Raw genomic sequence first — 23,942 nt, 5'->3', positions numbered from 1 at the left:
AGCAATGTAATGGGGATGTAGCTCAGTGGTAGAGCGCATGCTTTGCATGTATGAGGCCCCGGGTTCAATCCCCGGCATCTCCAGGTGCAATTAATTTTAATTTAGAAGAGTCGGCATGAGTGACTTTGTTTACATAGTTCCAATGAAGAATTTATTCACCAGAAGATGAATTGTATCGAGAAAAATATGTAGGCAAAAAGTGATGTTTTCAAAATATTCACAAACTCGGCTTTAGTCACAGCTTCTTTAAATAAGTCAAAATTTTACAATTTAGTAATTATCACACAACAATGTCAACATTAGTGTATCAATCCAAAGAAAAATCTTTAAGCTCCAAATCCTCTCTTGTCTTAAAAATCCTGTGTCTGGTTTCCTTCTGAGGACAGAGTCTGCATTAGATTTCCTTATTCCCAAAGAAAATAGCATAGCGTTGCCAACTTCTCTAAGTGGGTTTTTAATAGTGTATATGGCGTATCCTACTTAAATTCTAGAGTTTCGGGAAGTTTCCTTGACCTCACATTCGTAGTTTTAGTGACTTCTCATGAGAATTTCATTTCTTTGGCTACAGAAGCTTTATTAAAATTGTTTCAAGGCTGATGTTTTAGAAAAGAGTCCAACATGGACCTTCCACAGCTTGGAACGTTTAGCCGAAAAGAAAATGCAATTCAGGTTTTGATTTTGAACAATTTAGAGTTGAGTGAGCAAACTTAATTAAACATCTGCTAAGATCCTGTTCACTGCTGTCTCAGAAAATCTGGTGCCTGGTGTCCATGAGGTGTCAGTAAATCGATTATAGGTCCTCACTCCACGAGTAAAAGAGGATAATTTTTGGATAAGAAGATGATATACTTAGTGAAGAACTTCATATTTTGACCAATAAAGTCATAAATGGAAGGGCATTTAAGCCATCTGATATAACAATTGACACTAAGTTACCATACGTAGGCTAGGAGTCCTAAACAATCATTGGATGTGGTTAAATGTGTCCAACTATTACCTCTGTTAATATACATCTGAGGCTTTTAACTATTTTGCAATCTACAGTCCTCAGACGAACTTTATTAAAAAAAATAGACAAGGCTATTTTTTCAAATGAGCCGAGGTTCTATTTGTGTGTCGTGTTCTGTAATGCTGCAGCAATGTAATGGGGATGTAGCTCAGTGGTAGAGCGCATGCTTTGCATGTATGAGGCCCCGGGTTCAATCCCCGGCATCTCCAGGTGCAATTAATTTTAATTTAGAAGAGTCGGCATGAGTGACTTTGTTTACATAGTTCCAATGAAGAATTTATTCACCAGAAGATGAATTGTATCGAGAAAAATATGTAGGCAAAAAGTGATGTTTTCAAAATATTCACAAACTCGGCTTTAGTCACAGCTTCTTTAAATAAGTCAAAATTTTACAATTTAGTAATTATCACACAACAATGTCAACATTAGTGTATCAATCCAAAGAAAAATCTTTAAGCTCCAAATCCTCTCTTGTCTTAAAAATCCTGTGTTTGGTTTCCTTCTGAGGACAGAGTCTGCATTAGATTTCCTTATTCCCAAAGAAAATAGCATAGCGTTGCCAACTTCTCTAAGTGGGGTTTTAATAGTGTATATGGCGTATCCTACTTAAATTCTAGAGTTTCGGGAAGTTTCCTTGACCTCACATTCGTAGTTTTAGTGACTTCTCATGAGAATTTCATTTCTTTGGCTACAGAAGCTTTATTAAAATTGTTTCAAGGCTGATGTTTTAGAAAAGAGTAGAACATAGCTCCTTCCACAGCTTGGAACGTTTAGCCGAAAAGAAAATGCAATTCAGGTTTTGATTTTGAACAATTTAGAGTTGAGTGAGCAAACTTAATTAAACATCTGCTAAGATCCTGTTCACTGCTGTCTCAGAAAATCTGGTGCCTGGTGTCCATGAGGTGTCAGTAAATCGATTATAGGTCCTCATTCCCCGAGTAAAAGAGGATAATTTTTGGATAAGAAGATGATATACTTAGTGAAGAACTTCATATTTTGACCAATAAAGTCATAAATGGAAGGGCATTTAAGCCATCTGATATAACAATTGACACTAAGTTACCATACGTAGGCTAGGAGTCCTAAACAATCATTGGATGTGGTTAAATGTGTCCAACTATTACCTCTGTTAATATACATCTGAGGCTTTTAACTATTTTGCAATCTACAGTCCTCAGACGAACTTTATTAAAAAAAAATAGACAAGGCTATTTTTTCGAATGAGCCGAGGTTCTATTTGTGTGTCGTGTTCTGTAATGCTGCAGCAATGTAATGGGGATGTAGCTCAGTGGTAGAGCGCATGCTTTGCATGTATGAGGCCCCGGGTTCAATCCCCGGCATCTCCAGGTGCAATTAATTTTAATTTAGAAGAGTCGGCATGAGTGACTTTGTTTACATAGTTCCAATGAAGAATTTATTCACCAGAAGATGAATTGTATCAAGAAAAATATGTAGGCAAAAAGTGATGTTTTCAAAATATTCACAAACTCGGCTTTAGTCACAGCTTCTTTAAATAAGTCAAAATTTTACAATTTAGTAATTATCACACAACAATGTCAACATTAGTGTATCAATCCAAAGAAAAATCTTTAAGCTCCAAATCCTCTCTTGTCTTAAAAATCCTGTGTCTGGTTTCCTTCTGAGGACAGAGTCTGCATTAGATTTCCTTATTCCCAAAGAAAATAGCATAGCGTTGCCAACTTCTCTAAGTGGGTTTTTAATAGTGTATATGGCGTATCCTACTTAAATTCTAGAGTTTCGGGAAGTTTCCTTGACCTCACATTCGTAGTTTTAGTGACTTCTCATGAGAATTTCATTTCTTTGGCTACAGAAGCTTTATTAAAATTGTTTCAAGGCTGATGTTTTAGAAAAGAGTCCAACATGGACCTTCCACAGCTTGGAACGTTTAGCCGAAAAGAAAATGCAATTCAGGTTTTGATTTTGAACAATTTAGAGTTGAGTGAGCAAACTTAATTAAACATCTGCTAAGATCCTGTTCACTGCTGTCTCAGAAAATCTGGTGCCTGGTGTCCATGAGGTGTCAGTAAATCGATTATAGGTCCTCATTCTCGAGTTAAAGAGGATAATTTTTGGATAAGAAGATGATATACTTAGTGAAGAACTTCATATTTTGACCAATAAAGTCATAAATGGAAGGGCATTTAAGCCATCTTATATAACAATTGACACTAAGTTACCATACGTAGGCTAGGAGTCCTAAACAATCATTGGATGTGGTTAAATGTGTCCAACTATTACCTCTGTTAATATACATCTGAGGCTTTTAACTATTTTGCAATCTACAGTCCTCAGACGAACTTTATTAAAAAAAATAGACAAGGCTATTTTTTCGAATGAGCCGAGGTTCTATTTGTGTGTCGTGTTCTGTAATGCTGCAGCAATGTAATGGGGATGTAGCTCAGTGGTAGAGCGCATGCTTTGCATGTATGAGGCCCCGGGTTCAATCCCCGGCATCTCCAGGTGCAATTAATTTTAATTTAGAAGAGTCGGCATGAGTGACTTTGTTTACATAGTTCCAATGAAGAATTTATTCACCAGAAGATGAATTGTATCGAGAAAAATATGTAGGCAAAAAGTGATGTTTTCAAAATATTCACAAACTCGGCTTTAGTCACAGCTTCTTTAAATAAGTCAAAATTTTACAATTTAGTAATTATCACACAACAATGTCAACATTAGTGTATCAATCCAAAGAAAAATCTTTAAGCTCCAAATCCTCTCTTGTCTTAAAAATCCTGTGTTTGGTTTCCTTCTGAGGACAGAGTCTGCATTAGATTTCCTTATTCCCAAAGAAAATAGCATAGCGTTGCCAACTTCTCTAAGTGGGTTTTTAATAGTGTATATGGCGTATCCTACTTAAATTCTAGAGTTTCGGGAAGTTTCCTTGACCTCACATTCGTAGTTTTAGTGACTTCTCATGAGAATTTCATTTCTTTGGCTACAGAAGCTTTATTAAAATTGTTTCAAGGCTGATGTTTTAGAAAAGAGTCCAACATGGACCTTCCACAGCTTGGAACGTTTAGCCGAAAAGAAAATGCAATTCAGGTTTTGATTTTGAACAATTTAGAGTTGAGTGAGCAAACTTAATTAAACATCTGCTAAGATCCTGTTCACTGCTGTCTCAGAAAATCTGGTGCCTGGTGTCCATGAGGTGTCAGTAAATCGATTATAGGTCCTCATTCCCCGAGTAAAAGAGGATAATTTTTGGATAAGAAGATGATATACTTAGTGAAGAACTTCATATTTTGACCAATAAAGTCATAAATGGAAGGGCATTTAAGCCATCTGATATAACAATTGACACTAAGTTACCATACGTAGGCTAGGAGTCCTAAACAATCATTGGATGTGGTTAAATGTGTCCAACTATTACCTCTGTTAATATACATCTGAGGCTTTTAACTATTTTGCAATCTACAGTCCTCAGACGAACTTTATTAAAAAAAATAGACAAGGCTATATTTTCGAATGAGCCGAGGTTCTATTTGTGTGTCGTGTTCTGTAATGCTGCAGCAATGTAATGGGGATGTAGCTCAGTGGTAGAGCGCATGCTTTGCATGTATGAGGCCCCGGGTTCAATCCCCGGCATCTCCAGGTGCAATTAATTTTAATTTAGAAGAGTCGGCATGAGTGACTTTGTTTACATAGTTCCAATGAAGAATTTATTCACCAGAAGATGAATTGTATCGAGAAAAATATGTAGGCAAAAAGTGATGTTTTCAAAATATTCACAAACTCGGCTTTAGTCACAGCTTCTTTAAATAAGTCAAAATTTTACAATTTAGTAATTATCACACAACAATGTCAACATTAGTGTATCAATCCAAAGAAAAATCTTTAAGCTCCAAATCCTCTCTTGTCTTAAAAATCCTGTGTCTGGTTTCCTTCTGAGGACAGAGTCTGCATTAGATTTCCTTATTCCCAAAGAAAATAGCATAGCGTTGCCAACTTCTCTAAGTGGGGTTTTAATAGTGTATATGGCGTATCCTACTTAAATTCTAGAGTTTCGGGAAGTTTCCTTGACCTCACATTCGTAGTTTTAGTGACTTCTCATGAGAATTTCATTTCTTTGGCTACAGAAGCTTTATTAAAATTGTTTCAAGGCTGATGTTTTAGAAAAGAGTAGAACATAGCTCCTTCCACAGCTTGGAACGTTTAGCCGAAAAGAAAATGCAATTCAGGTTTTGATTTTGAACAATTTAGAGTTGAGTGAGCAAACTTAATTAAACATCTGCTAAGATCCTGTTCACTGCTGTCTCAGAAAATCTGGTGCCTGGTGTCCATGAGGTGTCAGTAAATCGATTATAGGTCCTCATTCCCCGAGTAAAAGAGGATAATTTTTGGATAAGAAGATGATATACTTAGTGAAGAACTTCATATTTTGACCAATAAAGTCATAAATGGAAGGGCATTTAAGCCATCTGATATAACAATTGACACTAAGTTACCATACGTAGGCTAGGAGTCCTAAACAATCATTGGATGTGGTTAAATGTGTCCAACTATTACCTCTGTTAATATACATCTGAGGCTTTTAACTATTTTGCAATCTACAGTCCTCAGACGAACTTTATTAAAAAAAATAGACAAGGCTATTTTTTCGAATGAGCCGAGGTTCTATTTGTGTGTCGTGTTCTGTAATGCTGCAGCAATGTAATGGGGATGTAGCTCAGTGGTAGAGCGCATGCTTGGCATGTATGAGGCCCCGGGTTCAATCCCCGGCATCTCCAGGTGCAATTAATTTTAATTTAGAAGAGTCGGCATGAGTGACTTTGTTTACATAGTTCCAATGAAGAATTTATTCACCAGAAGATGAATTGTATCGAGAAAAATATGTAGGCAAAAAGTGATGTTTTCAAAATATTCACAAACTCGGCTTTAGTCACAGCTTCTTTAAATAAGTCAAAATTTTACAATTTAGTAATTATCACACAACAATGTCAACATTAGTGTATCAATCCAAAGAAAAATCTTTAAGCTCCAAATCCTCTCTTGTCTTAAAAATCCTGTGTCTGGTTTCCTTCTGAGGACAGAGTCTGCATTAGATTTCCTTATTCCCAAAGAAAATAGCATAGCGTTGCCAACTTCTCTAAGTGGGGTTTTAATAGTGTATATGGCGTATCCTACTTAAATTCTAGAGTTTCGGGAAGTTTCCTTGACCTCACATTCGTAGTTTTAGTGACTTCTCATGAGAATTTCATTTCTTTGGCTACAGAAGCTTTATTAAAATTGTTTCAAGGCTGATGTTTTAGAAAAGAGTAGAACATAGCTCCTTCCACAGCTTGGAACGTTTAGCCGAAAAGAAAATGCAATTCAGGTTTTGATTTTGAACAATTTAGAGTTGAGTGAGCAAACTTAATTAAACATCTGCTAAGATCCTGTTCACTGCTGTCTCAGAAAATCTGGTGCCTGGTGTCCATGAGGTGTCAGTAAATCGATTATAGGTCCTCATTCCCCGAGTAAAAGAGGATAATTTTTGGATAAGAAGATGATATACTTAGTGAAGAACTTCATATTTTGACCAATAAAGTCATAAATGGAAGGGCATTTAAGCCATCTGATATAACAATTGACACTAAGTTACCATACGTAGGCTAGGAGTCCTAAACAATCATTGGATGTGGTTAAATGTGTCCAACTATTACCTCTGTTAATATACATCTGAGGCTTTTAACTATTTTGCAATCTACAGTCCTCAGACGAACTTTATTAAAAAAAATAGACAAGGCTATATTTTCGAATGAGCCGAGGTTCTATTTGTGTGTCGTGTTCTGTAATGCTGCAGCAATGTAATGGGGATGTAGCTCAGTGGTAGAGCGCATGCTTTGCATGTATGAGGCCCCGGGTTCAATCCCCGGCATCTCCAGGTGCAATTAATTTTAATTTAGAAGAGTCGGCATGAGTGACTTTGTTTACATAGTTCCAATGAAGAATTTATTCACCAGAAGATGAATTGTATCGAGAAAAATATGTAGGCAAAAAGTGATGTTTTCAAAATATTCACAAACTCGGCTTTAGTCACAGCTTCTTTAAATAAGTCAAAATTTTACAATTTAGTAATTATCACACAACAATGTCAACATTAGTGTATCAATCCAAAGAAAAATCTTTAAGCTCCAAATCCTCTCTTGTCTTAAAAATCCTGTGTCTGGTTTCCTTCTGAGGACAGAGTCTGCATTAGATTTCCTTATTCCCAAAGAAAATAGCATAGCGTTGCCAACTTCTCTAAGTGGGGTTTTAATAGTGTATATGGCGTATCCTACTTAAATTCTAGAGTTTCGGGAAGTTTCCTTGACCTCACATTCGTAGTTTTAGTGACTTCTCATGAGAATTTCATTTCTTTGGCTACAGAAGCTTTATTAAAATTGTTTCAAGGCTGATGTTTTAGAAAAGAGTAGAACATAGCTCCTTCCACAGCTTGGAACGTTTAGCCGAAAAGAAAATGCAATTCAGGTTTTGATTTTGAACAATTTAGAGTTGAGTGAGCAAACTTAATTAAACATCTGCTAAGATCCTGTTCACTGCTGTCTCAGAAAATCTGGTGCCTGGTGTCCATGAGGTGTCAGTAAATCGATTATAGGTCCTCATTCCCCGAGTAAAAGAGGATAATTTTTGGATAAGAAGATGATATACTTAGTGAAGAACTTCATATTTTGACCAATAAAGTCATAAATGGAAGGGCATTTAAGCCATCTGATATAACAATTGACACTAAGTTACCATACGTAGGCTAGGAGTCCTAAACAATCATTGGATGTGGTTAAATGTGTCCAACTATTACCTCTGTTAATATACATCTGAGGCTTTTAACTATTTTGCAATCTACAGTCCTCAGACGAACTTTATTAAAAAAAATAGACAAGGCTATTTTTTCGAATGAGCCGAGGTTCTATTTGTGTGTCGTGTTCTGTAATGCTGCAGCAATGTAATGGGGATGTAGCTCAGTGGTAGAGCGCATGCTTGGCATGTATGAGGCCCCGGGTTCAATCCCCGGCATCTCCAGGTGCAATTAATTTTAATTTAGAAGAGTCGGCATGAGTGACTTTGTTTACATAGTTCCAATGAAGAATTTATTCACCAGAAGATGAATTGTATCGAGAAAAATATGTAGGCAAAAAGTGATGTTTTCAAAATATTCACAAACTCGGCTTTAGTCACAGCTTCTTTAAATAAGTCAAAATTTTACAATTTAGTAATTATCACACAACAATGTCAACATTAGTGTATCAATCCAAAGAAAAATCTTTAAGCTCCAAATCCTCTCTTGTCTTAAAAATCCTGTGTCTGGTTTCCTTCTGAGGACAGAGTCTGCATTAGATTTCCTTATTCCCAAAGAAAATAGCATAGCGTTGCCAACTTCTCTAAGTGGGGTTTTAATAGTGTATATGGCGTATCCTACTTAAATTCTAGAGTTTCGGGAAGTTTCCTTGACCTCACATTCGTAGTTTTAGTGACTTCTCATGAGAATTTCATTTCTTTGGCTACAGAAGCTTTATTAAAATTGTTTCAAGGCTGATGTTTTAGAAAAGAGTAGAACATAGCTCCTTCCACAGCTTGGAACGTTTAGCCGAAAAGAAAATGCAATTCAGGTTTTGATTTTGAACAATTTAGAGTTGAGTGAGCAAACTTAATTAAACATCTGCTAAGATCCTGTTCACTGCTGTCTCAGAAAATCTGGTGCCTGGTGTCCATGAGGTGTCAGTAAATCGATTATAGGTCCTCATTCCCCGAGTAAAAGAGGATAATTTTTGGATAAGAAGATGATATACTTAGTGAAGAACTTCATATTTTGACCAATAAAGTCATAAATGGAAGGGCATTTAAGCCATCTGATATAACAATTGACACTAAGTTACCATACGTAAGCTAGGAGTCCTAAACAATCATTGGATGTGGTTAAATGTGTCCAACTATTACCTCTGTTAATATACATCTGAGGCTTTTAACTATTTTGCAATCTACAGTCCTCAGACGAACTTTATTAAAAAAAAATAGACAAGGCTATTTTTTCGAATGAGCCGAGGTTCTATTTGTGTGTCGTGTTCTGTAATGCTGCAGCAATGTAATGGGGATGTAGCTCAGTGGTAGAGCGCATGCTTTGCATGTATGAGGCCCCGGGTTCAATCCCCGGCATCTCCAGGTGCAATTAATTTTAATTTAGAAGAGTCGGCATGAGTGACTTTGTTTACATAGTTCCAATGAAGAATTTATTCACCAGAAGATGAATTGTATCGAGAAAAATATGTAGGCAAAAAGTGATGTTTTCAAAATATTCACAAACTCGGCTTTAGTCACAGCTTCTTTAAATAAGTCAAAATTTTACAATTTAGTAATTATCACACAACAATGTCAACATTAGTGTATCAATCCAAAGAAAAATCTTTAAGCTCCAAATCCTCTCTTGTCTTAAAAATCCTGTGTCTGGTTTCCTTCTGAGGACAGAGTCTGCATTAGATTTCCTTATTCCCAAGGAAAATAGCATAGCGTTGCCAACTTCTCTAAGTGGGTTTTTAATAGTGTATATGGCGTATCCTACTTAAATTCTAGAGTTTCGGGAAGTTTCCTTGACCTCACATTCGTAGTTTTAGTGACTTCTCATGAGAATTTCATTTCTTTGGCTACAGAAGCTTTATTAAAATTGTTTCAAGGCTGATGTTTTAGAAAAGAGTCCAACATGGACCTTCCACAGCTTGGAACGTTTAGCCGAAAAGAAAATGCAATTCAGGTTTTGATTTTGAACAATTTAGAGTTGAGTGAGCAAACTTAATTAAACATCTGCTAAGATCCTGTTCACTGCTGTCTCAGAAAATCTGGTGCCTGGTGTCCATGAGGTGTCAGTAAATCGATTATAGGTCCTCATTCTCGAGTTAAAGAGGATAATTTTTGGATAAGAAGATGATATACTTAGTGAAGAACTTCATATTTTGACCAATAAAGTCATAAATGGAAGGGCATTTAAGCCATCTGATATAACAATTGACACTAAGTTACCATACGTAGGCTAGGAGTCCTAAACAATCATTGGATGTGGTTAAATGTGTCCAACTATTACCTCTGTTAATATACATCTGAGGCTTTTAACTATTTTGCAATCTACAGTCCTCAGACGAACTTTATTAAAAAAAAATAGACAAGGCTATTTTTTCGAATGAGCCGAGGTTCTATTTGTGTGTCGTGTTCTGTAATGCTGCAGCAATGTAATGGGGATGTAGCTCAGTGGTAGAGCGCATGCTTTGCATGTATGAGGCCCCGGGTTCAATCCCCGGCATCTCCAGGTGCAATTAATTTTAATTTAGAAGAGTCGGCATGAGTGACTTTGTTTACATAGTTCCAATGAAGAATTTATTCACCAGAAGATGAATTGTATCGAGAAAAATATGTAGGCAAAAAGTGATGTTTTCAAAATATTCACAAACTCGGCTTTAGTCACAGCTTCTTTAAATAAGTCAAAATTTTACAATTTAGTAATTATCACACAACAATGTCAACATTAGTGTATCAATCCAAAGAAAAATCTTTAAGCTCCAAATCCTCTCTTGTCTTAAAAATCCTGTGTCTGGTTTCCTTCTGAGGACAGAGTCTGCATTAGATTTCCTTATTCCCAAAGAAAATAGCATAGCGTTGCCAACTTCTCTAAGTGGGTTTTTAATAGTGTATATGGCGTATCCTACTTAAATTCTAGAGTTTCGGGAAGTTTCCTTGACCTCACATTCGTAGTTTTAGTGACTTCTCATGAGAATTTCATTTCTTTGGCTACAGAAGCTTTATTAAAATTGTTTCAAGGCTGATGTTTTAGAAAAGAGTCCAACATGGACCTTCCACAGCTTGGAACGTTTAGCCGAAAAGAAAATGCAATTCAGGTTTTGATTTTGAACAATTTAGAGTTGAGTGAGCAAACTTAATTAAACATCTGCTAAGATCCTGTTCACTGCTGTCTCAGAAAATCTGGTGCCTGGTGTCCATGAGGTGTCAGTAAATCGATTATAGGTCCTCATTCCCCGAGTAAAAGAGGATAATTTTTGGATAAGAAGATGATATACTTAGTGAAGAACTTCATATTTTGACCAATAAAGTCATAAATGGAAGGGCATTTAAGCCATCTGATATAACAATTGACACTAAGTTACCATACGTAGGCTAGGAGTCCTAAACAATCATTGGATGTGGTTAAATGTGTCCAACTATTACCTCTGTTAATATACATCTGAGGCTTTTAACTATTTTGCAATCTACAGTCCTCAGACGAACTTTATTAAAAAAAATAGACAAGGCTATTTTTTCGAATGAGCCGAGGTTCTATTTGTGTGTCGTGTTCTGTAATGCTGCAGCAATGTAATGGGGATGTAGCTCAGTGGTAGAGCGCATGCTTTGCATGTATGAGGCCCCGGGTTCAATCCCCGGCATCTCCAGGTGCAATTAATTTTAATTTAGAAGAGTCGGCATGTGTGACTTTGTTTACATAGTTCCAATGAAGAATTTATTCACCAGAAGATGAATTGTATCGAGAAAAATATGTAGGCAAAAAGTGATGTTTTCAAAATATTCACAAACTCGGCTTTAGTCACAGCTTCTTTAAATAAGTCAAAATTTTACAATTTAGTAATTATCACACAACAATGTCAACATTAGTGTATCAATCCAAAGAAAAATCTTTAAGCTCCAAATCCTCTCTTGTCTTAAAAATCCTGTGTCTGGTTTCCTTCTGAGGACAGAGTCTGCATTAGATTTCCTTATTCCCAAGGAAAATAGCATAGCGTTGCCAACTTCTCTAAGTGGGTTTTTAATAGTGTATATGGCGTATCCTACTTAAATTCTAGAGTTTCGGGAAGTTTCCTTGACCTCACATTCGTAGTTTTAGTGACTTCTCATGAGAATTTCATTTCTTTGGCTACAGAAGCTTTATTAAAATTGTTTCAAGGCTGATGTTTTAGAAAAGAGTCCAACATGGACCTTCCACAGCTTGGAACGTTTAGCCGAAAAGAAAATGCAATTCAGGTTTTGATTTTGAACAATTTAGAGTTGAGTGAGCAAACTTAATTAAACATCTGCTAAGATCCTGTTCACTGCTGTCTCAGAAAATCTGGTGCCTGGTGTCCATGAGGTGTCAGTAAATCGATTATAGGTCCTCATTCCCCGAGTAAAAGAGGATAATTTTTGGATAAGAAGATGATATACTTAGTGAAGAACTTCATATTTTGACCAATAAAGTCATAAATGGAAGGGCATTTAAGCCATCTGATATAACAATTGACACTAAGTTACCATACGTAGGCTAGGAGTCCTAAACAATCATTGGATGTGGTTAAATGTGTCCAACTATTACCTCTGTTAATATACATCTGAGGCTTTTAACTATTTTGCAATCTACAGTCCTCAGACGAACTTTATTAAAAAAAATAGACAAGGCTATTTTTTCGAATGAGCCGAGGTTCTATTTGTGTGTCGTGTTCTGTAATGCTGCAGCAATGTAATGGGGATGTAGCTCAGTGGTAGAGCGCATGCTTTGCATGTATGAGGCCCCGGGTTCAATCCCCGGCATCTCCAGGTGCAATTAATTTTAATTTAGAAGAGTCGGCATGAGTGACTTTGTTTACATAGTTCCAATGAAGAATTTATTCACCAGAAGATGAATTGTATCGAGAAAAATATGTAGGCAAAAAGTGATGTTTTCAAAATATTCACAAACTCGGCTTTAGTCACAGCTTCTTTAAATAAGTCAAAATTTTACAATTTAGTAATTATCACACAACAATGTCAACATTAGTGTATCAATCCAAAGAAAAATCTTTAAGCTCCAAATCCTCTCTTGTCTTAAAAATCCTGTGTCTGGTTTCCTTCTGAGGACAGAGTCTGCATTAGATTTCCTTATTCCCAAAGAAAATAGCATAGCGTTGCCAACTTCTCTAAGTGGGGTTTTAATAGTGTATATGGCGTATCCTACTTAAATTCTAGAGTTTCGGGAAGTTTCCTTGACCTCACATTCGTAGTTTTAGTGACTTCTCATGAGAATTTCATTTCTTTGGCTACAGAAGCTTTATTAAAATTGTTTCAAGGCTGATGTTTTAGAAAAGAGTAGAACATAGCTCCTTCCACAGCTTGGAACGTTTAGCCGAAAAGAAAATGCAATTCAGGTTTTGATTTTGAACAATTTAGAGTTGAGTGAGCAAACTTAATTAAACATCTGCTAAGATCCTGTTCACTGCTGTCTCAGAAAATCTGGTGCCTGGTGTCCATGAGGTGTCAGTAAATCGATTATAGGTCCTCATTCCCCGAGTAAAAGAGGATAATTTTTGGATAAGAAGATGATATACTTAGTGAAGAACTTCATATTTTGACCAATAAAGTCATAAATGGAAGGGCATTTAAGCCATCTGATATAACAATTGACACTAAGTTACCATACGTAGGCTAGGAGTCCTAAACAATCATTGGATGTGGTTAAATGTGTCCAACTATTACCTCTGTTAATATACATCTGAGGCTTTTAACTATTTTGCAATCTACAGTCCTCAGACGAACTTTATTAAAAAAAAATAGACAAGGCTATTTTTTCGAATGAGCCGAGGTTCTATTTGTGTGTCGTGTTCTGTAATGCTGCCGCAATGTAATGGGGATGTAGCTCAGTGGTAGAGCGCATGCTTTGCATGTATGAGGCCCCGGGTTCAATCCCCGGCATCTCCAGGTGCAATTAATTTTAATTTAGAAGAGTCGGCATGAGTGACTTTGTTTACATAGTTCCAATGAAGAATTTATTCACCAGAAGATGAATTGTATCGAGAAAAATATGTAGGCAAAAAGTGATGTTTTCAAAATATTCACAAACTCGGCTTTAGTCACAGCTTCTTTAAATAAGTCAAAATTTTACAATTTAGTAATTATCACACAACAATGTCAACATTAGTGTATCAATCCAAAGAAAAATCTTTAAGCTCCAAATCCTCTCTTGTCTTAAAAATCCTGTGTCTGGTTTCCTTCTGAGGACAGAGTCTGCATTAGATTTCCTTATTCCCAAGGAAAATAGCATAGCGTTGCCAACTTCTCTAAGTGGGTTTTTAATAGTGTATATGGCGTATCCTACTTAAATTCTAGAGTTTCGGGAAGTTTCCTTGACCTCACATTCGTAGTTTTAGTGACTTCTCATGAGAATTTCATTTCTTTGGCTACAGAAGCTTTATTAAAATTGTTTCAAGGCTGATGTTTTAGAAAAGAGTCCAACATGGACCTTCCACAGCTTGGAACGTTTAGCCGAAAAGAAAATGCAATTCAGGTTTTGATTTTGAACAATTTAGAGTTGAGTGAGCAAACTTAATTAAACATCTGCTAAGATCCTGTTCACTGCTGTCTCAGAAAATCTGGTGCCTGGTGTCCATGAGGTGTCAGTAAATCGATTATAGGTCCTCATTCCCCGAGTAAAAGAGGATAATTTTTGGATAAGAAGATGATATATTTAGTGAAGAACTTCATATTTTGACCAATAAAGTCATAAATGGAAGGGCATTTAAGCCATCTGATATAACAATTGACACTAAGTTACCATACGTAGGCTAGGAGTCCTAAACAATCATTGGATGTGGTTAAATGTGTCCAACTATTACCTCTGTTAATATACATCTGAGGCTTTTAACTATTTTGCAATCTACAGTCCTCAGACGAACTTTATTAAAAAAAAATAGACAAGGCTATTTTTTCGAATGAGCCGAGGTTCTATTTGTGTGTCGTGTTCTGTAATGCTGCAGCAATGTAATGGGGATGTAGCTCAGTGGTAGAGCGCATGCTTTGCATGTATGAGGCCCCGGGTTCAATCCCCGGCATCTCCAGGTGCAATTAATTTTAATTTAGAAGAGTCGGCATGAGTGACTTTGTTTACATAGTTCCAATGAAGAATTTATTCACCAGAAGATGAATTGTATCGAGAAAAATATGTAGGCAAAAAGTGATGTTTTCAAAATATTCACAAACTCGGCTTTAGTCACAGCTTCTTTAAATAAGTCAAAATTTTACAATTTAGTAATTATCACACAACAATGTCAACATTAGTGTATCAATCCAAAGAAAAATCTTTAAGCTCCAAATCCTCTCTTGTCTTAAAAATCCTGTGTCTGGTTTCCTTCTGAGGACAGAGTCTGCATTAGATTTCCTTATTCCCAAGGAAAATAGCATAGCGTTGCCAACTTCTCTAAGTGGGTTTTTAATAGTGTATATGGCGTATCCTACTTAAATTCTAGAGTTTCGGGAAGTTTCCTTGACCTCACATTCGTAGTTTTAGTGACTTCTCATGAGAATTTCATTTCTTTGGCTACAGAAGCTTTATTAAAATTGTTTCAAGGCTGATGTTTTAGAAAAGAGTCCAACATGGACCTTCCACAGCTTGGAACGTTTAGCCGAAAAGAAAATGCAATTCAGGTTTTGATTTTGAACAATTTAGAGTTGAGTGAGCAAACTTAATTAAACATCTGCTAAGATCCTGTTCACTGCTGTCTCAGAAAATCTGGTGCCTGGTGTCCATGAGGTGTCAGTAAATCGATTATAGGTCCTCATTCCCCGAGTAAAAGAGGATAATTTTTGGATAAGAAGATGATATATTTAGTGAAGAACTTCATATTTTGACCAATAAAGTCATAAATGGAAGGGCATTTAAGCCATCTGATATAACAATTGACACTAAGTTACCATACGTAGGCTAGGAGTCCTAAACAATCATTGGATGTGGTTAAATGTGTCCAACTATTACCTCTGTTAATATACATCTGAGGCTTTTAACTATTTTGCAATCTACAGTCCTCAGACGAACTTTATTAAAAAAAAATAGACAAGGCTATTTTTTCGAATGAGCCGAGGTTCTATTTGTGTGTCGTGTTCTGTAATGCTGCAGCAATGTAATGGGGATGTAGCTCAGTGGTAGAGCGCATGCTTTGCATGTATGAGGCCCCGGGTTCAATCCCCGGCATCTCCAGGTGCAATTAATTTTAATTTAGAAGAGTCGGCATGAGTGACTTTGTTTACATAGTTCCAATGAAGAATTTATTCACCAGAAGATGAATTGTATCGAGAAAAATATGTAGGCAAAAAGTGATGTTTTCAAAATATTCACAAACTCGGCTTTAGTCACAGCTTCTTTAAATAAGTCAAAATTTTACAATTTAGTAATTATCACACAACAATGTCAACATTAGTGTATCAATCCAAAGAAAAATCTTTAAGCTCCAAATCCTCTCTTGTCTTAAAAAGCCTGTGTCTGGTTTCCTTCTGAGGACAGAGTCTGCATTAGATTTCCTTATTCCCAAAGAAAATAGCATAGCGTTGCCAACTTCTCTAAGTGGGTTTTTAATAGTGTATATGGCGTATCCTACTTAAATTCTAGAGTTTCGGGAAGTTTCCTTGACCTCACATTCGTAGTTTTAGTGACTTCTCATGAGAATTTCATTTCTTTGGCTACAGAAGCTTTATTAAAATTGTTTCAAGGCTGATGTTTTAGAAAAGAGTCCAACATGAATCTTCCACAGCTTGGAACGTTTAGCCGAAAAGAAAATGCAATTCAGGTTTTGATTTTGAACAATTTAGAGTTGAGTGAGCAAACTTAATTAAACATCTGCTAAGATCCTGTTCACTGCTGTCTCAGAAAATCTGGTGCCTGGTGTCCATGAGGTGTCAGTAAATCGATTATAGGTCCTCACTCCACGAGTAAAAGAGGATAATTTTTGGATAAGAAGATGATATACTTAGTGAAGAACTTAATATTTTGACCAATAAAGTCATAAATGGAAGGGCATTTAAGCCATCTGATATAACAATTGACACTAAGTTACCATACGTAGGCTAGGAGTCCTAAACAATCATTGGATGTGGTTAAATGTGTCCAACTATTACCTCTGTTAATATACATCTGAGGCTTTTAACTATTTTGCAATCTACAGTCCTCAGACGAACTTTATTAAAAAAAATAGACAAGGCTATTTTTTCAAATGAGCCGAGGTTCTATTTGTGTGTCGTGTTCTGTAATGCTGCAGCAATGTAATGGGGATGTAGCTCAGTGGTAGAGCGCATGCTTTGCATGTATGAGGCCCCGGGTTCAATCCCCGGCATCTCCAGGTGCAATTAATTTTAATTTAGAAGAGTCGGCATGAGTGACTTTGTTTACATAGTTCCAATGAAGAATTTATTCACCAGAAGATGAATTGTATCGAGAAAAATATGTAGGCAAAAAGTGATGTTTTCAAAATATTCACAAACTCGGCTTTAGTCACAGCTTCTTTAAATAAGTCAAAATTTTACAATTTAGTAATTATCACACAACAATGTCAACATTAGTGTATCAATCCAAAGAAAAATCTTTAAGCTCCAAATCCTCTCTTGTCTTAAAAATCCTGTGTTTGGTTTCCTTCTGAGGACAGAGTCTGCATTAGATTTCCTTATTCCCAAAGAAAATAGCATAGCGTTGCCAACTTCTCTAAGTGGGTTTTTAATAGTGTATATGGCGTATCCTACTTAAATTCTAGAGTTTCGGGAAGTTTCCTTGACCTCACATTCGTAGTTTTAGTGACTTCTCATGAGAATTTCATTTCTTTGGCTACAGAAGCTTTATTAAAATTGTTTCAAGGCTGATGTTTTAGAAAAGAGTCCAACATGGACCTTCCACAGCTTGGAACGTTTAGCCGAAAAGAAAATGCAATTCAGGTTTTGATTTTGAACAATTTAGAGTTGAGTGAGCAAACTTAATTAAACATCTGCTAAGATCCTGTTCACTGCTGTCTCAGAAAATCTGGTGCCTGGTGTCCATGAGGTGTCAGTAAATCGATTATAGGTCCTCATTCCCCGAGTAAAAGAGGATAATTTTTGGATAAGAAGATGATATACTTAGTGAAGAACTTCATATTTTGACCAATAAAGTCATAAATGGAAGGGCATTTAAGCCATCTGATATAACAATTGACACTAAGTTACCATACGTAGGCTAGGAGTCCTAAACAATCATTGGATGTGGTTAAATGTGTCCAACTATTACCTCTGTTAATATACATCTGAGGCTTTTAACTATTTTGCAATCTACAGTCCTCAGACGAACTTTATTAAAAAAAAAATAGACAAGGCTATTTTTTCGAATTAGCCGAGGTTCTATTTGTGTGTCGTGTTCTGTAATGCTGCAACAGTAATATGGGGATGTAGCTCAGTGGTAGAGCGCATGCTTTGCATGTATGAGGCCCCGGGTTCAATCCCCGGCATCTCCAGGTGCAATTAATTTTAATTTAGAAGAGTCGGCATGAGTGACTTTGTTTACATAGTTCCAATGAAGAATTTATTCACCAGAAGATGAATTGTATCGAGAAAAATATGTAGGCAAAAAGTGATGTTTTCAAAATATTCACAAACTCGGCTTTAGTCACAGCTTCTTTAAATAAGTCAAAATTTTACAATTTAGTAATTATCACACAACAATGTCAACATTAGTGTATCAATCCAAAGAAAAATCTTTAAGCTCCAAATCCTCTCTTGTCTTAAAAATCCTGTGTCTGGTTTCCTTCTGAGGACAGAGTCTGCATTAGATTTCCTTATTCCCAAAGAAAATAGCATAGCGTTGCCAACTTCTCTAAGTGGGTTTTTAATAGTGTATATGGCGTATCCTACTTAAATTCTAGAGTTTCGGGAAGTTTCCTTGACCTCACATTCGTAGTTTTAGTGACTTCTCATGAGAATTTCATTTCTTTGGCTACAGAAGCTTTATTAAAATTGTTTCAAGGCTGATGTTTTAGAAAAGAGTCCAACATAGCTCCTTCCACAGCTTGGAACCTTTAGCCGAAAAGAAAATGCAATTCAGGTTTTGATTTTGAACAATTTAGAGTTGAGTGAGCAAACTTAATTAAACATCTGCTAAGATCCTGTTCACTGCTGTCTCAGAAAATCTGGTGCCTGGTGTCCATGAAGTGTCAGTAAATCGATTATAGGTCCTCACTCCCCGAGTAAAAGAGGATAATTTTTGGATAAGAAGATGATATACTTAGGGAAGAACTTCATATTTTGACCAATAAAGTCATAAATGAAAGGGCATTTAAGCCATCTGATATAACAATTGACACTAAGTTACCATACGTAGGCTAGGAGTCCTAAACAATCATTGGATGTGGTTAAATGTGTCCAACTATTACCTCTGTTAATATACATCTGAGGCTTTTAACTATTTTGCAATCTACAGTCCTCAGACGAACTTTATTAAAAAAAATAGACAAGGCTATTTTTTCGAATGAGCCGAGGTTCTATTTGTGTGTCGTGTTCTGTAATGCTGCAGCAATGTAATGGGGATGTAGTTCAGTGGTAGAGCGCATGCTTTGCATGTATGAGGCCCCGGGTTCAATCCCCGGCATCTCCAGGTGCAATTAATTTTAATTTAGAAGAGTCGGCATGAGTGACTTTGTTTACATAGTTCCAATGAAGAATTTATTCACCAGAAGATGAATTGTATCGAGAAAAATATGTAGGCAAAAAGTGATGTTTTCAAAATATTCACAAACTCGGCTTTAGTCACAGCTTCTTTAAATAAGTCAAAATTTTACAATTTAGTAATTATCACACAACAATGTCAACATTAGTGTATCAATCCAAAGAAAAATCTTTAAGCTCCAAATCCTCTCTTGTCTTAAAAATCCTGTGTCTGGTTTCCTTCTGAGGACAGAGTCTGCATTAGATTTCCTTATTCCCAAGGAAAATAGCATAGCGTTGCCAACTTCTCTAAGTGGGTTTTTAATAGTGTATATGGCGTATCCTACTTAAATTCTAGAGTTTCGGGAAGTTTCCTTGACCTCACATTCGTAGTTTTAGTGACTTCTCATGAGAATTTCATTTCTTTGGCTACAGAAGCTTTATTAAAATTGTTTCAAGGCTGATGTTTTAGAAAAGAGTCCAACATGGACCTTCCACAGCTTGGAACGTTTAGCCGAAAAGAAAATGCAATTCAGGTTTTGATTTTGAACAATTTAGAGTTGAGTGAGCAAACTTAATTAAACATCTGCTAAGATCCTGTTCACTGCTGTCTCAGAAAATCTGGTGCCTGGTGTCCATGAGGTGTCAGTAAATCGATTATAGGTCCTCATTCCCCGAGTAAAAGAGGATAATTTTTGGATAAGAAGATGATATACTTAGTGAAGAACTTCATATTTTGACCAATAAAGTCATAAATGGAAGGGCATTTAAGCCATCTGATATAACAATTGACACTAAGTTACCATACGTAGGCTAGGAGTCCTAAACAATCATTGGATGTGGTTAAATGTGTCCAACTATTACCTCTGTTAATATACATCTGAGGCTTTTAACTATTTTGCAATCTACAGTCCTCAGACGAACTTTATTAAAAAAAAATAGACAAGGCTATTTTTTCGAATGAGCCGAGGTTCTATTTGTGTGTCGTGTTCTGTAATGCTGCAGCAATGTAATGGGGATGTAGCTCAGTGGTAGAGCGCATGCTTTGCATGTATGAGGCCCCGGGTTCAATCCCCGGCATCTCCAGGTGCAATTAATTTTAATTTAGAAGAGTCGGCATGAGTGACTTTGTTTACATAGTTCCAATGAAGAATTTATTCACCAGAAGATGAATTGTATCGAGAAAAATATGTAGGCAAAAAGTGATGTTTTCAAAATATTCACAAACTCGGCTTTAGTCACAGCTTCTTTAAATAAGTCAAAATTTTACAATTTAGTAATTATCACACAACAATGTCAACATTAGTGTATCAATCCAAAGAAAAATCTTTAAGCTCCAAATCCTCTCTTGTCTTAAAAATCCTGTGTCTGGTTTCCTTCTGAGGACAGAGTCTGCATTAGATTTCCTTATTCCCAAAGAAAATAGCATAGCGTTGCCAACTTCTCTAAGTGGGTTTTTAATAGTGTATATGGCGTATCCTACTTAAATTCTAGAGTTTCGGGAAGTTTCCTTGACCTCACATTCGTAGTTGAAGTGACTTCTCATGAGAATTTCATTTCTTTGGCTACAGAAGCTTTATTAAAATTGTTTCAAGGCTGATGTTTTAGAAAAGAGTCCAACATAGCTCCTTCCACAGCTTGGAACCTTTAGCCGAAAAGAAAATGCAATTCAGGTTTTGATTTTGAACAATTTAGAGTTGAGTGAGCAAACTTAATTAAACATCTGCTAAGATCCTGTTCACTGCTGTCTCAGAAAATCTGGTGCCTGGTGTCCATGAGGTGTCAGTAAATCGATTATAGGTCCTCACTCCACGAGTAAAAGAGGATAATTTTTGGATAAGAAGATGATATACTTAGTGAAGAACTTCATATTTTGACCAATAAAGTCATAAATGGAAGGGCATTTAAGCCATCTGATATAACAATTGACACTAAGTTACCATACGTAGGCTAGGAGTCCTAAACAATCATTGGATGTGGTTAAATGTGTCCAACTATTACCTCTGTTAATATACATCTGAGGCTTTTAACTATTTTGCAATCTACAGTCCTCAGACGAACTTTATTAAAAAAAATAGACAAGGCTATTTTTTCAAATGAGCCGAGGTTCTATTTGTGTGTCGTGTTCTGTAATGCTGCAGCAATGTAATGGGGATGTAGCTCAGTGGTAGAGCGCATGCTTTGCATGTATGAGGCCCCGGCATCTCCAGGTGCAATTAATTTTAATTTAGAAGAGTCGGCATGAGTGACTTTGTTTACATAGTTCCAATGAAGAATTTATTCACCAGAAGATGAATTGTATCGAGAAAAATATGTAGGCAAAAAGTGATGTTTTCAAAATATTCACAAACTCGGCTTTAGTCACAGCTTCTTTAAATAAGTCAAAATTTTACAATTTAGTAATTATCACACAACAATGTCAACATTAGTGTATCAATCCAAAGAAAAATCTTTAAGCTCCAAATCCTCTCTTGTCTTAAAAATCCTGTGTCTGGTTTCCTTCTGAGGACAGAGTCTGCATTAGATTTCCTTATTCCCAAAGAAAATAGCATAGCGTTGCCAACTTCTCTAAGTGGGGTTTTAATAGTGTATATGGCGTATCCTACTTAAATTCTAGAGTTTCGGGAAGTTTCCTTGACCTCACATTCGTAGTTTTAGTGACTTCTCATGAGAATTTCATTTCTTTGGCTACAGAAGCTTTATTAAAATAGTTTCAAGGCTGATGTTTTAGAAAAGAGTCCAACATAGCTCCTTTCACAGCTTGGAACGTTTAGCCGAAAAGAAAATGCAATTCAGGTTTTGATTTTGAACAATTTAGAGTTGAGTGAGCAAACTTAATTAAACATCTGCTAAGATCCTGTTCACTGCTGTCTCAGAAAATCTGGTGCCTGGTGTCCATGAGGTGTCAGTAAATCGATTATAGGTCCTCACTCCCCGAGTAAAAGAGGATAATTTTTGGATAAGAAGATGATATACTTAGTGAAGAACTTCATATTTTGACCAATAAAGTCATAAATGGAAGGGCATTTAAGCCATCTGATATAACAATTGACACTAAGTTACCATACGTAGGCTAGGAGTCCTAAACAATCATTGGATGTGGTTAAATGTGTCCAACTATTACCTCTGTTAATATACATCTGAGGCTTTTAACTATTTTGCAATCTACAGTCCTCAGACAAACTTTATTAAAAAAAATAGACAAGGCTATTTTTTCGAATGAGCCGAGGTTCTATTTGTGTGTCATGTTCTGTAATGCTGCAGCAATGTAATGGGGATGTAGCTCAGTGGTAGAGCGCATGCTTTGCATGTATGAGGCCCCGGGTTCAATCCCCGGCATCTCCAGGTGCAATTAATTTTAATTTAGAAGAGTCGGCATGAGTGACTTTGTTTACATAGTTCCAATGAAGAATTTATTCACCAGAAGATGAATTGTATCGAGAAAAATATGTAGGCAAAAAGTGATGTTTTCAAAATATTCACAAACTCGGCTTTAGTCACAGCTTCTTTAAATAAGTCAAAATTTTACAATTTAGTAATCCTGTGTCTGGTTTCCTTCTGAGGACAGAGTCTGCATTAGATTTCCTTATTCCCAAAGAAAATAGCATAGCGTTGCCAACTTCTCTAAGTGGGTTTTTAATAGTGTATATGGCGTATCCTACTTAAATTCTAGAGTTTCGGGAAGTTTCCTTGACCTCACATTCGTAGTTTTAGTGACTTCTCATGAGAATTTCATTTCTTTGGCTACAGAAGCTTTATTAAAATTGTTTCAAGGCTGATGTTTTAGAAAAGAGTCCAACATAGCTCCTTCCACAGCTTGGAACGTTTAGCCGAAAAGAAAATGCAATTCAGGTTTTGATTTTGAACAATTTAGAGTTGAGTGAGCAAACTTAATTAAACATCTGCTAAGATCCTGTTCACTGCTGTCTCAGAAAATCTGGTGCCTGGTGTCCATGAGGTGTCAGTAAATCGATTATAGGTCCTCACTCCCCGAGTAAAAGAGGATAATTTTTGGATAAGAAGATGATATACTTAGTGAAGAACTTCATATTTTGACCAATAAAGTCATAAATGGAAGGGCATTTAAGCCATCTGATATAACAATTGACACTAAGTTACCATACGTAGGCTAGGAGTCCTAAACAATCATTGGATGTGGTTAAATGTGTCCAACTATTACCTCTGTTAATATACATCTGAGGCTTTTAACTATTTTGCAATCTACAGTCCTCAGACGAACTTTATTTAAAAAAATAGACAAGGCTATTTTTTCGAATGAGCCGAGGTTCTATTTGTGTGTCGTGTTCTGTAATGCTGCAGCAATGTAATGGGGATGTAGCTCAGTGGTAGAGCGCATGCTTTGCATGTATGAGGCCCCGGGTTCAATCCCCGGCATCTCCAGGTGCAATTAATTTTAATTTAGAAGAGTCGGCATGTGTGACTTTGTTTACATAGTTCCAATGAAGAATTTATTCACCAGAAGATGAATTGTATCGAGAAA

At 36.3% G+C, this 23,942-nt stretch overlaps 21 non-coding genes across 21 annotated transcripts; all 21 read left to right on the top strand.

The window, feature by feature from the left end:
- Positions 1 to 11: 11 nt before the first annotated feature.
- On the top strand, positions 12 to 83 carry TRNAA-UGC (transfer RNA alanine (anticodon UGC)). Its single transcript has one exon. It is a non-coding gene; the product is annotated as a tRNA-Ala (tRNA).
- A 1,063-nt stretch (positions 84 to 1,146) lies between these two features.
- On the top strand, positions 1,147 to 1,218 carry TRNAA-UGC (transfer RNA alanine (anticodon UGC)). Its single transcript has one exon. It is a non-coding gene; the product is annotated as a tRNA-Ala (tRNA).
- Positions 1,219 to 2,283: 1,065 nt separating this feature from the next.
- Positions 2,284 to 2,355, top strand: TRNAA-UGC (transfer RNA alanine (anticodon UGC)). Its single transcript has one exon. It is a non-coding gene; the product is annotated as a tRNA-Ala (tRNA).
- Positions 2,356 to 3,417: 1,062 nt separating this feature from the next.
- TRNAA-UGC (transfer RNA alanine (anticodon UGC)) lies at positions 3,418 to 3,489 on the top strand. The gene has a single exon. It is a non-coding gene; the product is annotated as a tRNA-Ala (tRNA).
- Positions 3,490 to 4,552: 1,063 nt separating this feature from the next.
- TRNAA-UGC (transfer RNA alanine (anticodon UGC)) lies at positions 4,553 to 4,624 on the top strand. The gene has a single exon. It is a non-coding gene; the product is annotated as a tRNA-Ala (tRNA).
- Positions 4,625 to 5,688: 1,064 nt separating this feature from the next.
- Positions 5,689 to 5,760, top strand: TRNAA-GGC (transfer RNA alanine (anticodon GGC)). Its single transcript has one exon. It is a non-coding gene; the product is annotated as a tRNA-Ala (tRNA).
- A 1,064-nt stretch (positions 5,761 to 6,824) lies between these two features.
- On the top strand, positions 6,825 to 6,896 carry TRNAA-UGC (transfer RNA alanine (anticodon UGC)). Its single transcript has one exon. It is a non-coding gene; the product is annotated as a tRNA-Ala (tRNA).
- Positions 6,897 to 7,960: 1,064 nt separating this feature from the next.
- On the top strand, positions 7,961 to 8,032 carry TRNAA-GGC (transfer RNA alanine (anticodon GGC)). The gene has a single exon. It is a non-coding gene; the product is annotated as a tRNA-Ala (tRNA).
- A 1,065-nt stretch (positions 8,033 to 9,097) lies between these two features.
- TRNAA-UGC (transfer RNA alanine (anticodon UGC)) lies at positions 9,098 to 9,169 on the top strand. The gene has a single exon. It is a non-coding gene; the product is annotated as a tRNA-Ala (tRNA).
- Positions 9,170 to 10,232: 1,063 nt separating this feature from the next.
- TRNAA-UGC (transfer RNA alanine (anticodon UGC)) lies at positions 10,233 to 10,304 on the top strand. The gene has a single exon. It is a non-coding gene; the product is annotated as a tRNA-Ala (tRNA).
- Positions 10,305 to 11,367: 1,063 nt separating this feature from the next.
- TRNAA-UGC (transfer RNA alanine (anticodon UGC)) lies at positions 11,368 to 11,439 on the top strand. Its single transcript has one exon. It is a non-coding gene; the product is annotated as a tRNA-Ala (tRNA).
- A 1,063-nt stretch (positions 11,440 to 12,502) lies between these two features.
- TRNAA-UGC (transfer RNA alanine (anticodon UGC)) lies at positions 12,503 to 12,574 on the top strand. The gene has a single exon. It is a non-coding gene; the product is annotated as a tRNA-Ala (tRNA).
- A 1,065-nt stretch (positions 12,575 to 13,639) lies between these two features.
- Positions 13,640 to 13,711, top strand: TRNAA-UGC (transfer RNA alanine (anticodon UGC)). Its single transcript has one exon. It is a non-coding gene; the product is annotated as a tRNA-Ala (tRNA).
- A 1,064-nt stretch (positions 13,712 to 14,775) lies between these two features.
- On the top strand, positions 14,776 to 14,847 carry TRNAA-UGC (transfer RNA alanine (anticodon UGC)). Its single transcript has one exon. It is a non-coding gene; the product is annotated as a tRNA-Ala (tRNA).
- A 1,064-nt stretch (positions 14,848 to 15,911) lies between these two features.
- Positions 15,912 to 15,983, top strand: TRNAA-UGC (transfer RNA alanine (anticodon UGC)). Its single transcript has one exon. It is a non-coding gene; the product is annotated as a tRNA-Ala (tRNA).
- A 1,063-nt stretch (positions 15,984 to 17,046) lies between these two features.
- On the top strand, positions 17,047 to 17,118 carry TRNAA-UGC (transfer RNA alanine (anticodon UGC)). The gene has a single exon. It is a non-coding gene; the product is annotated as a tRNA-Ala (tRNA).
- A 1,065-nt stretch (positions 17,119 to 18,183) lies between these two features.
- Positions 18,184 to 18,255, top strand: TRNAA-UGC (transfer RNA alanine (anticodon UGC)). Its single transcript has one exon. It is a non-coding gene; the product is annotated as a tRNA-Ala (tRNA).
- A 1,064-nt stretch (positions 18,256 to 19,319) lies between these two features.
- TRNAA-UGC (transfer RNA alanine (anticodon UGC)) lies at positions 19,320 to 19,391 on the top strand. Its single transcript has one exon. It is a non-coding gene; the product is annotated as a tRNA-Ala (tRNA).
- A 1,064-nt stretch (positions 19,392 to 20,455) lies between these two features.
- TRNAA-UGC (transfer RNA alanine (anticodon UGC)) lies at positions 20,456 to 20,527 on the top strand. The gene has a single exon. It is a non-coding gene; the product is annotated as a tRNA-Ala (tRNA).
- Positions 20,528 to 22,714: 2,187 nt separating this feature from the next.
- On the top strand, positions 22,715 to 22,786 carry TRNAA-UGC (transfer RNA alanine (anticodon UGC)). The gene has a single exon. It is a non-coding gene; the product is annotated as a tRNA-Ala (tRNA).
- Positions 22,787 to 23,770: 984 nt separating this feature from the next.
- On the top strand, positions 23,771 to 23,842 carry TRNAA-UGC (transfer RNA alanine (anticodon UGC)). The gene has a single exon. It is a non-coding gene; the product is annotated as a tRNA-Ala (tRNA).
- The last annotated feature ends 100 nt before the right edge of the window (positions 23,843 to 23,942 follow it).

This window comes from Pelobates fuscus, chromosome 12, assembly GCF_036172605.1.
Source record: "Pelobates fuscus isolate aPelFus1 chromosome 12, aPelFus1.pri, whole genome shotgun sequence".
Lineage (NCBI taxonomy): Eukaryota > Metazoa > Chordata > Amphibia > Anura > Pelobatidae > Pelobates > Pelobates fuscus.
The sequence above is the reverse complement of the archived record's forward strand: the minus strand, read 5'-3'. Positions and strand labels throughout refer to the sequence as shown.